The following is a 13,167-nucleotide window of genomic DNA, read 5'->3' on the forward strand; positions in this document are numbered from 1 at the left end:
ACTCCTCACACTAATTTTAGTACTACAATGATTCAATATTGAACTATTTTTGTTAAAGAAAATGTGACATCTAATGTGTACAATTAAAAGCATGTAATTCATGGTATATTAAAGAAACGGTAAAAATGTACCTTGCACGTACTAATTTCACATTATATCATCACCGCCCCAATTGGTTGTAAAAAACTTTCTTCATCAAGGAAGCACTTTCACAAGGACAACAAAAATTTAAAACACAATTGCATAAGTATATTGACATATAAAGCAATTAAACTAAAAACTTAATAAATTAAAAACAAACACCAAAAGGTGTCAAAATATCCAAAAGGCATAGTAATGCCTAAGATCCAAAATACCTCATCCTTTAAAAGGATGGAACAAAACATAACGAAGCTAAGTCAACCATAACAAAGTAGTAGTAAAAAAAACTAACTAGCACTAAACATACTAATAATAATAATACTAAGCATCAACCATAAGACTACTCATCATCATCCTGGAGATTTTCTTCCACATTCTCATCCTCGCCAACTTCCTCCTCCTCAGGAAATGGACTGACCTCAGGCCAATTAGCATAGTCAACCAAGTCTTGGCGAGAACTCCACGGATGAGCCACATTGGGCTCCATCATCTGCAACCTCAACTGTGACATAGAGTCATGCAAAAACATGAAAGCTCTCTGATGCGCCATATGAAATGCCAAGTTCTCCTCTCTATCAGGATCACTACGGCGGCGAGCAGGGCGAGCAGCAGCAACAGGAACAGCAGTCAACTTGGATAAACAGTAACGCTCAATAAAAATATCGTCAATAAAAGTATCAATTGACATAAGACCCTCAGAAGGAATCTGCACTCTAGCCTTCTTGCACAAATTCATGATCAGACCAGGAAAGATCAACTTGCAGGGAGCACGATCACCATGCCGAGTTCCACTCAAAGCAACCCTCTTCAGCTCATTCGCAATAATGCGAGTAATATCAATCGGCTCATGCTCTATCATACGAGCAACCAAAGCAGCAGACTCAGCAGGCAAAGAAGAAGTGTGACTCCTAGGCCTCAAATTATGAAGGACCACCGACATGAGAATCTGAGCATTAGTAGTCAACACTTTTCTAGAGAACTTCTGGGGCTGCCCTGAAGGATTAAGATCATAAGAATGCCCACTCATGCACAAAACCTCCTTAAGCTGCTCAAAATCAAAATTACCCCGTGCCAACTGCACATGATAACCACAAAGCTCACCATCCTCAAAAGGCAATGGAGTTCCTAGAAATTCACGGATAGCCTGACGAGAAAAATCGATCTCCTTTCCACGCACCCAAGTTTTGAACTCATAAGGAACACCTTCCACAGGAAATTCCTCACTTGGCACAACATTAGCATAAAACTCTCTAACAATCTCCAAGTGAAACTTAGGTGCAGGCTCACAAAGTTTAAGCCAACCATATTCCTCAAGAGTGTGATAACACCACCCATAGGTTCCTTCAGGATTAATTCTCACAATCCGCTCAGGCCACCATGTCCTAACCTCTAGTTTCTTGTACCTTGCCTCTTGGACATGACCCTTAAAACAGTTCTGATCAAACGGAATAGCCCTAGGTGCTTGAGAAGAACTGCCACCTTCGGTTCCGGTCTTTCGCTTCTTAGAGCCTAAGAACTTTGGTCCCATCTGAAACAATTAAGAAAATGGCACCACAAAACCAACATGTTAACACAAAAATAAAAAATAAACAGCCAAATTAAGTATCAACTGCAAAGGATCACCCCCCCTGCATCAAACAAAAGCAGACAGAAGAGGGAATTTTTCTGAAACTCCCAGACCGCGCTAAGCGCGCCTACCGCGCTAAGCGGGCTCTGCGATTTGCAGAAAAAATGCTCTACGAACCAGGGTTTCCTCCCCACACTTCCAGCACCTCAAATTGGTTTCAAACACATAGCAAGGCACAAGAAATTGATTCTAATACTAAGTTTTCAACACACAAAACCCTAACCACATCATTTCTATTCCTAATCTAAATCTAAACCTTAATATATATAAAGCAAGCATAAGAGAAAAGAAATAACAAGAAGAAGATGAAGATATTACCTTGGTGATGATGAAGAAAGAGCAAAGACCTTGATTAATTAGCAAAGATAAAAAGAAAGCAAAGAAAGAAAGAAATTTAGGAGAAGAAAATGGGAGAAATGAGTCAACAAGACCTCAAAACCCTACTTCCCTCACCCAGAATTCGTGCTGGGCTGGGTCAAGGACAAAGGGCCCAAAAATTCCAATATTTTTTTTCTGAAAACCAAACCGCGCTAAGCGGGGTGTGAAGCACGCTAAGCGCGCAACTCTCTGGAACTAAGGCTTCAAAAATCCTCAAAGCGCGCTAAGCGGGCTAGGAGCGCGCTTAGCGCCTGTGACAGAAAACAGAAATTTTTTTTCTTCTACCAGCAAGTGTAACTTTACCGGTAGGTTGATTTTGGCTCGACAAGAATGCAAAAAACATAAACGATAAAAAGCACATAAAACAAGCTGAATATTTACAAATTGGGGTGCCTCCCAATAAGCGGTTTGTTTAACGTCGGTCAGCTCGACAGTCAAAGGCAATCAAGGATCACCAAACGATAAAACACAAGTTTCACGATTAAAATCGCTTCCTCGATAAACCTTTAACCTTTGACCGTTAACTACCCATTCTTGCTTTGATTTTTGGTCCTCTATCACAATAGCCCCTTGGCTTCTAACTTCCTTGACCAAAAACGGTCCAGACCATTTCGACTTCAACTTTCCCGGAAAAAGTCTTAACCGGGAATTGAAGAGTAACACCAATTGTCCTACCTTAAAGTCTTTCATTCTAATCTTACTATCATGATAGAATTTGGTCTTTTCTTTGTAGATAGAAATAGACTTGTAGGCATGCAATCTCATTTCTTGCAACTCATGAAGTTGGATTTTTCTTTGGTCACCATACAACTTGTGGTCAAAATTCAAAAGTTTCAAGGCCCAATATGCCTTATGTTCTAATTCTACGGGAAGGTGGCAACTTTTACCATACACCATTTGGAATGGTGTAAGACCGATCGGTGCTTTAAAAGCAGTCCGATACGCCCACAATGTTTCATCCAGTTTCATCGACCAATCCTTCCTAGAGCTAGACACAGTTTTTTCAAGAATTCTCTTTATCTCTCTATTGGTCCTTTCAACTTGCCCATTAGTTTGTGGATGATATGGAGTAGCTACCTTGTGCTTTACTCCATATTGCTCCAACACTTTCTCAAGCGGGGCATTACAGAAATGAGATCCGCCATCACTAATTAACACTCTTGGCGTGCCAAACCGCGAAAATATATTTCACTTCAAAAATTTGATCACGGTCTTACCATCCGCTTTGGGTGAAGCAATCGCTTCAACCCACTTAGACACGTAATCCACAGCTACCAAGATGTATTCATTAGACATTGAGGAAGGGAATGGTCCAACAAAGTCAACGCCCCAACAATCAAATACTTCTACTTCTAAAATACTTTGGAGGGGCATTTCCTCTCTTTTCCCTATTCCACCAGTTCTTTGACAACTGTCGCATGAGGCAACATGGTGGTAAGCATCTTTGAACAAAGTAGGCCACCAAAATCCCGATTGAAGGACTTTTGTGGCCGTACGCAAACCATTAAAATGACCACCATACGGCGAATTGTGGCAATGCCACAAAATGCTTTTTGTTTCCTCATCCGCGACACATCTTCTCAAAAGATTGTCACTACTCAACTTAAACAAGTGAGGCTCATCCCAAACATAAAAATTAGCATCGTTCAAAAACTTTTTTCTTTGATTCCAAGTTAGATCCTCCGGTATCCAGCCGGATGCTTTGTGGTTAGCCATATCCGCGAACCAGGGTCTAACTTCTTGTACCATGTACAGTTTCTCATCCGGGAATTCTTCCCTCACTTCTTTTTCATGTTTAGTAACCTCGGTATTCACTAACCGAGACAAATGATCCGCAATCAAATTTTCAGTACCTTTCTTATCTCTCACTTCAAGATCAAATTCTTGAAGCAAAAGAATCCACTGAATAAGCCTCTGTTTTGAATCAGGCTTGGTGAGAAGATATTTGATTGCGGCATGATTGGTATAACACACCACTTTAGAACCAATAAGGTAAGAACTAAACTTTTCCAATGCAAATACAATTGCGAGCAACTCTTTTTCAGTAGTGGCATAGTTAACCTGTGCCTCATTTAAAACTTTGCTCGCATAATGTATAGCATGGAAATTTTTGTTCTTCCTTTGGCCTAAGACCGCACCAACCGCATAGTCACTAGCATCGCACATGAGTTCAAACTCAAGCGACCAATTAGGAGCGACAATTATGGGTGTGGTGGTCAATTTTTCTTTGAGTTCTAGGAAAGCTGTTAAACATGATTCATCAAAAATAAATTTCATACCTTTGTTGAGCAAATTACTCAAAGGCTTTGCTACTTTGGAGAAATCCTTGATGAATCTTCTATAGAACCCAGCATGTCCCAAAAAGCTCCTTATGCCTTTCACATTCACCGGAGGGGGAAGCTTTTCAATAACTTCGATTTTTGCCGGATCGACCTCAAGCCCTTTTGAAGAAACCTTGTGGCCAAGAACTATCCCATCCGTTACCATGAAAGTGCACTTCTCCCAGTTGAGAACCAAATTTGTTTCAATACATCTTTCCATCACCACATCAAGGTTTTTCAAGCACAATACATCCTGAATAACCATCCAGGAAACAATAGAAGTTTCTTCCGGCTAACCTCTCTAACATTTGATCCATAAAAGGTAATGGAAAGTGGTCTTTTCTTGTTGCTTGGTTCAACCTTCGATAATCAATACACATACGCCACCCGGTCACCGTTCTCGAAGGAATCAACTCGTTCTTCTCATTTCTCACAACCGTCAATCCACCCTTCTTAGGAACTACATGCACCGGACTCACCCATTCGCTATTGGAGATGGGATAAATCATCCCCGCCTCTAATAACTTCACAACCTCTTTTCTAACAACTTCTTTCATGGTTGGATTCAATCGCCTTTGAGGTTGTGCCACGGGCCTAAAATCATCTTCTAACATAACTTATGCATACAATAGGCCGAACTAATACCCTTCAAGTCGGATAAAACCCATCCTATTGCTTCTTGATTCTTTATCAAAATTTCCTTCAATTGATGCTCTTCCTTGCTAGACAAACCACTATTAATGATAACCGGCTTAGTTGAATTGTCACCGAGAAACACGTATTTCAAGTGAGACGATAACACATTCAACTCCACCTTTTGCTCTTCAACTTTAGGCTCATCTTTCAACTCTTCAATTTGAGTTTCAAATGGATTCATCTCATCACAAGCCTCTAAATTTTTCAAGCAATCTTCAATTTCTTTCTCTTGATCTTTGGTGAGAACTTCGAGAGCTTCCATTAAAGTTTTCTCAAGGGGATTCGACAAGTGCATTTGATTCTCCACTTTCATTATAGCTTTTTCTGTAGCATCGATTCTAAAGCAATCGGCATCATCACTCGGATGCTTGATTGCTTCAAAGAGATCAAGACATAATTCTTCATCTTGGTACCTTAATTTCAATAAGCCATCATCAATGTCTATCATCATTCGGGCCGTCTTCATAAAAGGCCTTCCTAAGATCAAAGGTATATCAGGATCTTCTTCCATGTCTATGACGACAAAATCAACAGGAAACCAAAATTTGTCAACCTTGACAAGCAAGTCTTCCGCAACTCCATGAGGATGAGCTGTGGACTTACCTGCTAATGATAGTGTCATTCTAGTCGGCTTCAAGTCATTAATTCCTAACCTTCTCACCGTAGACAATGGGATCAAATTAATGCTAGAACCGATATCCACCAACCCTTTGCCTATTTGAACATTTCCAATAGACACCGGCAAGGTTATCCGTCTGGGATCATTTGATTTAATCGGTGTAGTGCGTTGAATTAACGCATTACAACAAGAGCTCACCGTTACTACCTCCGGATCCAAGAATCTTCTCTTCTTAGTGATGATGTCTTTGATAAATTTAGAGTACATCGGCATTTGCTCTAATGCCTCGGAAAAAGGAACATTGATTTGCAACTTGCTAAAGATGTCCAAGAACCGAGCATAGTGCTTCGCATCCTCTTTCTTTGACGGACCGGGAGGGTAAGGTAGTTTCTTCACATGAATTGAGTTTTCTTTCATCTTCCCCTTCTCACTCACACTCAATTTTTTTCTCTCTTTTTCTACTACTTTCTCAAGAGTTTCTTTTTCCACTAATTCTTTCTCTTTCTCATTTTCAACTAAATCACCCTCAACATTTTTTTCTACTTCAATCACCCTATCTTTTTTACTTTCAACAATTTCTTCCTCAATTATCTCTCCCACACCCATATCAATATTTCTACCACTACGAGTTAGAATTGACTTACAATGCTCACGAGGATTTTCTTGTGTAGTAGCCGGAAAAGGACCTTTGTTTTGATCGGCAAGTTGCTTTGACAATTGCCCGACTTGAGTTTCAAGGTTCTTTATGGCGGCATCCGTACTCTTTTGGCTCGCAATTTGCAATTGCATGAATTAGCTAAGAGTGTCCTCTATTGAAAGCTTTGTTTGTTGAGGTTGTTGAAGTTGTTGGTTGTAACCACCTTGATAAGGACTTGGACGATTTGATGGACCCGCATCCGGCCTCCATCCTTGATAACCTTGATTACCTCTTTGTTGGTAACCTTGGTTATTGTTGTAAGGTTGTTGTTGTCTCCCACCATAGCCTTGAATAGGATTAGACACAGATTCACCTCTTCGCCCGGTGGAGGACAAAAACTCGTTTGATGGTCACCCCTACACAATTCACAACACATCACCTGTTGATTTTTAGAAGGGATCCCACTTATCTCTTTGATTTGTTGAGGAAGTTTTGACATTTGTTGAGTGAGCAATTCTACTTGTTGTGTCAATAACTTGTTTTGAGCAAGTATTGCATCACTAGTATTCAATTCAAGAACTCCCGACTTTCTTTGCAATGCACTACGGTTATGTTGCCCTTGATGGTCATTCAAAGCCATTCTATCAATGATAGCAATCGCGTCTGCAGCAGTTTTTGACATCAACGAACCACCCGCAGTAGCATCTAAAAGAGTTTTTGGTTGAGGTTGGAGTCCATTTCTAAAGATATGGATTTGATCCTGGGATCAAAACGAAACCCACGAAAGCTTTTCCCATTCTACTCCTGTCTTCATCACTGGTCGAGTAACTTAGCACAGGCCTAAGCACTTTGCTCATACTGGTTCCATCTCCATAAGATACGACATCAGCAAAAGATCTGTTTAAGATGTTGTTCTTTCCCACCTTCAACGCTTCTCCATTCTTTCCCACCTTCTCCGACCCCTGAAAAAATCTTCCTTTCCCCTGTAACACACTCGCTCTTGGCTTTCCTTCGAACCCCGAGCTAGATCTTTCAAACCTAGGCAAGTTGGCATAAATTTTTTCCCCAAAATCATCACATTGTCACATGTTGAAAGAGTATTGTGGTGTACTTTTCGTTTATATCGTATCCACAGGGATTATTGCGATATCACCGCCGTTCTATAGCCTATTTTGTCTTGAGTTAATGTTACTTTAGTTTTGAGTTTGCAAAAGATCATTCAACAATATTAGTAGCAAAGAGTAAATTAATGAAAGTTCTAAGTTAAAGAAAATGTATCAAGATTCGATTTCATCGACCTAAATCTGTATGTCTTCCTACAAATATATGTATATGAACTTGTTAACGATCAATATAATTACGTATCGACGTCTATATCGTCCGTGTCCGCAACGATATAGTTAGATTTACCGTATTGTTTAACTAATGATTTCTCCACCGTTTAAACAATACAAATAACGTTTTAAAACCGATACTAAGTAAACATCAAACTCTAAATCCATGTCTGCAACTTATAGTTTGATAGATGATAAAGTTAGGTCTAGATACAAACATTGATGTCTCAAACACTTATACCATAGAAAAGCTTTAATAAACAAACTAAACCATCTATATTGATCATCACTTGTTCATACACAATATATTCACAAGAAATACATACAAAAGGCTAGGAAGATTACATCTTATCTTGATACAAAAGAGAATTAGCTATCCATGAAAATGGTAGCTTGCTCAAGAAGGAAAGGATGAAGATCAACAAGCATCTACGGCGATTAATCGACGATCAAAGCTTCGAATCTCCAATTCTTCACTTGCTACAGTAGAATATGCTCTTTTTGGTCTTAGGATTATGTCACACCCTCAAAATAACACTTCTGGCCCTTAAACAACCAAACTGAATTACGCAGACCGCGCTTAGTGCGGTGCAGCCGGCTAAGCGCGCTATCCCAAAATGGTTAAACCGCCCAACCGCGCTAAGCGGGCTCCATACCGGGCTTAGCGCGGAAGTTTCTGCCAGAACTTCCTTCTTTTCTTCAAAACCGCGCTTAGCGCGCCTATACCCCGCTTAGTGCGGTACCTTTTTCCAGCAATCCTTGGTTTTTGGTCTTGGAATATCTTCCATTCATTTTCCATGGCCCTAGCTTCCATTGATCTAGCAAAAACTATAAAATCCAACAAAAATTGCAAAGATAAGCACTATTTGACAATAATATAAATATAAGAATATAAATATAAAAAATGAAAATAAAGTACTATTATTAATCACAAAAAGACTTGAAAATTACCCAAGATATTAACACAATTTGGTAACTAACATCACACCGAACAGCTAAAATCCTGCCATCCTCTACCTCCTCAAACCTTACGAATCCAAACTTCCTCCCGAAACGATTCTTCCTAGGTGAGATAACCACCTCCAATACTTTCCCTATGCACGCGAAGAGCTCAAAGAATTGTTTCGCAGAGTATTCATCTGGAAAGCGAGAGAAGTAGATGGAAGTGATTTGTGCATCCTTACCTCTTGGAACACCGCCTCCCCAGGGAAAGATGTCCCACCGTGGAACATAACCCCTAAAATTTCTTCTCCTTGCTATCTCCCAATCACCGCCCTGCCGGCGTCCATTCACTGCCATCGTAACCCTAAAACGGAGAAACCCTACCCCCTTCTAGAGAGAGGGCAGAGAACACATCGAGGAGAGAGAATTGTAATATACTTTCTGTTTAACAGTTTTTGTTGAATTATTATGATATTAACAGTTTTTTTAATTATTATGATATTAACAGTTTTTTTAATTATTAATAATATACAGTATATATGTTAGAATGTTAATGTACAATATATTACATAAAATTAATATTATAAAAAAATATTAGAAAACATTAATATACAGTATTATAAATAACATTAGTGTATATTAAATAAAATTAATGTACAGTATTATAAAAAATATATTTATATATTAGCAAACGTTAATATTATAAAAAATATATTATAATAAAACTAATATTACATAAAAATGTTAATTATAAAATTATTGTAAAATATTATAATTAATAAGAAAAATGTTAATTATAAAATTATTGAACAATATTAATTTATAAATTCCTAACAAATATTAACGTTTATATTTTTTATATAAATATTAACGTTTTAAATTTATAAATTTTTAAAAAAACGGAGCAATTCCTAAAAAAACTTAGCAATATTAATTTTTAAATTTCTATTCACATATTAACGTTATATATATATATATATATATATATATATATATATATATATATATATATATATATATATATATATATATATATATATATATATATATATATATAAACTGGAAATATATACTAAAAATATATAATGTACATTAACTATAATATATATCTTAATATAATACTAATAAGGGGGAAAATCAAAACTCACCCTATTGGCAAGGGGTGAATAGGTATTATCCCTTAAAAAAATAATTAAAAGTGGTCTTCTGTGGAACCCAAATCTCAACCCTCACATAAGAGTTCTAAATTTTAATACACGTCTTCATACAAGAGAGAAAGAAAAAATATAAATGGAATTAAAGAATAAGTTAATAAGGACAATTCTCGTGTCCAAAATAACATAATTTTCCCTCCAACAAGATAGATTTTTGATAATATTCTATTTAGGCTGTTTAAAAAATTCAAGAATTGAGTCAAATTGTCGAATCAAATCGAACTGAAGTTAAAATTATAAACTGTTATGCTTGGTTAGTGAACTAAACTATAATGTACAAATAATTTTAGAATTGAACCGAACTTGAAATTGAATCAAAGTAACACTGAATCTGAACTGAACCAAAATTGAAAAATACTTAAAATAAGTTAATTTAAAAAAAAAAAAAATTGAAAAATAGCTTAACGATTCGGTTCTTTAATAAATGAGTAGTTCAGTTTGGGAAAAATTGTCTTCAAACGGTTTGGTACGGTTTCAGAATTTAGAAACGGTATACCAAACTAATAATTTTGGTTCTGTTCGGTTCTTAATAAATTAAAACAGTTCGGTTCAATTCGAATGAATTTTTACTATGATTTGATTCGGTGCAATTCAATTTTCTACGAACAACTAGTTCTACTAAAAGGTCCCAAATACACGAGAGTTGGTATAATCGGTAATCAAGGTACTTTGACGAGAAAAGCCCTAGCTTGTAATAAAGAAAATGCATTGTCAAATCCATAGAAATAGGGTCCACAAGCCCGAAAACAACCTCAAAACCTCTATGAATTGACTTTATAATCCAACAATTTTTTAGTTATAATCGGTAATCAAGGTACTTTGACGAGAAAAACCCTAGCTTGTAATGAAGAAAATGCATTCCCAATATCAATGTGTCATCAACATACCAAATATGAGAAACATTAAGATCAGAGGTTCCCACCTTAAAACAAGAAAACAAATGGTGGCTGCGAAATTTCCAACTCAGAGCTTCAATGTAAGATCAATGCCATCAATATTTGTATCAGTGAGCTCTTCTTCATCTTTCACTGCTAAGAAGTTAAAGTAAGGTTTACCACCATGTCCATCAGAACGAACACTTGGAGAGGAAGGCATAGCAGGTGGAGGAATTTCAGAAACAGCATATTGTAGAAAATTTGCATCACCAGAGACATCATATTCAGAATTGAACCCTTGGTTATTTAGCTCCAAAGTGCTGCCCCATTGTGCATCACTGGATAATACATGAAGAGAATTTAGTATGACAAATGATGGTAACAACTTTAGTTTTCTTGATTGGAAAAAAGATAAGAAAGAAAAAGTTAGTGATAATAAAATTCAGTAATTTATAACTAAGACATTATTACCTGTAATACTCATCTGTGTGATTGTAGCTGCTAACACCATCACTTTCAATGAACTGTGGAATCAGATATTTGTCCAAAGATGAAGTGTTAGTTTGCTTTATGACATCAATTATCTATGAAAAAGATAGGGTTTAATGGATATAGACCGATGTCATTCAATAAAAAATCAACGATCTTCCATAACATTAAATTTAAAAAAAAAAAAAAGATGTGGTAGGTGGATATATGTCGCAAAGGTATTCTCAATTCTTCTTCGAATTTAGAATGTGCTTTTTGTGGTGATTGTAATGAATCGTTATTACACTCCTTCTTATCTTGTCGGAATTCTGTTATTGTTTGGAGGGAGATGTCCGATTGGGTAGGAATGAACTATCAAAGTTTTACGAATTTTAAGGAGGGGTTTTCTCATTGGAGTTCTTTTTGCCGGAAAAAGAAAGTCAAAAAGGGAAATTGGGAATCATTTGGTTGGCTATTATTTAGAGTTTGTGGCTTCGAAGGAATGATATAGTCTTCAACAATACTTCTTGGAACTCGAGGGATGTGGTTTGGAGTGTTAAGGCCTTAATGTGGAGGTAGTCTCTTGCTTTCAAAAAAAAAAATTTACACTGTCTGTGTATCACCATTTTTAAAAAAAAAAATATTAATGATGCATTATTTATATCTTAGATGTTTTAATATTATTTTTATATAATTATTTACAGTATAAAACCATATTAAAAAAATTGAGAAACTCATTATCTCTATAATAATATTTATTGAATATCATGTTACCATCATCAGTTAAATATTTGGTTGTGTAAAAAGATAAACTACCAACATATATATTGCTTATGCTTAATAGAAAAATCAATTGGGAGAAGCATGTGTACCTTTTGTTCATCATGTGGCATGAAATTCCCTTGAAACTGATTAATCTCCATATAAAATTAAGTAAATCTACCATTAAAACTTCATCTACACAAACACATCAATTAAACTCTAGGTCAAAATAATAATAATAATGATATAACAACACAAAATAAAATAAAAAATCCACACTAAATTGAGTGTATAGATTTAATTTTTTTTTTTAAATTTTCTAACGTAAAATATGTTTAACATCTAAAGTGTTAAAAACATTGAATTAACTGACAATATTTATATTGTCAGGGTTTTAAATTGCAGTCTGCAACTTCAAATAAATTCCAAACTGCAACTTCGATTGTAGTCCTATTAAAAACTAAAAACGGCATTAGATAAACTTCGATTGTAGCAAGCTCTTTAGTAAAATCTCACCATAGCAGTAGAATGATTCATAGGTGAACTTCCAGAATCATCAGATTGGATTCCATTAAGCTCCCATGCAGCATGATTCATAGGAAACAGTTCTCGTTCACTAGATTCTCCACCACAATTCCTAATGAAGGATTAACACTGTTTCCATTCATCGATCCAATCCCCGGGGACACCACCAACGGCACATGAGAATGCAAAACACTCAAATCCGGATGGGGCCACGACAAACAAATCGAAAACCCTCCATTGCTTCCTCTTTGTGGTGGTATGGCAAATCACTTGTCGGCCCTTGTTCTCCCAAGATCTTCTCCAGTTCAGCAACACCGGGACCTCTTTTCAGAATTTTCGGTTGCTTTTGTTTTTGCGGTTTCTTCGAACCAGCACTCCCCATGGTAACACCGTTACCGTTACCTTCACCACAGTCACAAACCCTAGAATCACCACATTTGCTACAAACATTCATATTTATTATTAGATTGTTTTTGATGATCTTGACATTGATAAAATCCAATCTTCATACATATATACATGTATATGATTTTGATGAGAATTTAAGAAAGGACTGGAAATAAATGGAGAATCGTAGAATATAATCTAAAACAAGTATAAGATAATACTCATTAAAACTAAAAGATTT

Source organism: Vicia villosa, linkage group LG1, assembly GCF_029867415.1.
Source record: "Vicia villosa cultivar HV-30 ecotype Madison, WI linkage group LG1, Vvil1.0, whole genome shotgun sequence".
In the NCBI taxonomy this organism is placed as follows: domain Eukaryota; kingdom Viridiplantae; phylum Streptophyta; class Magnoliopsida; order Fabales; family Fabaceae; genus Vicia; species Vicia villosa.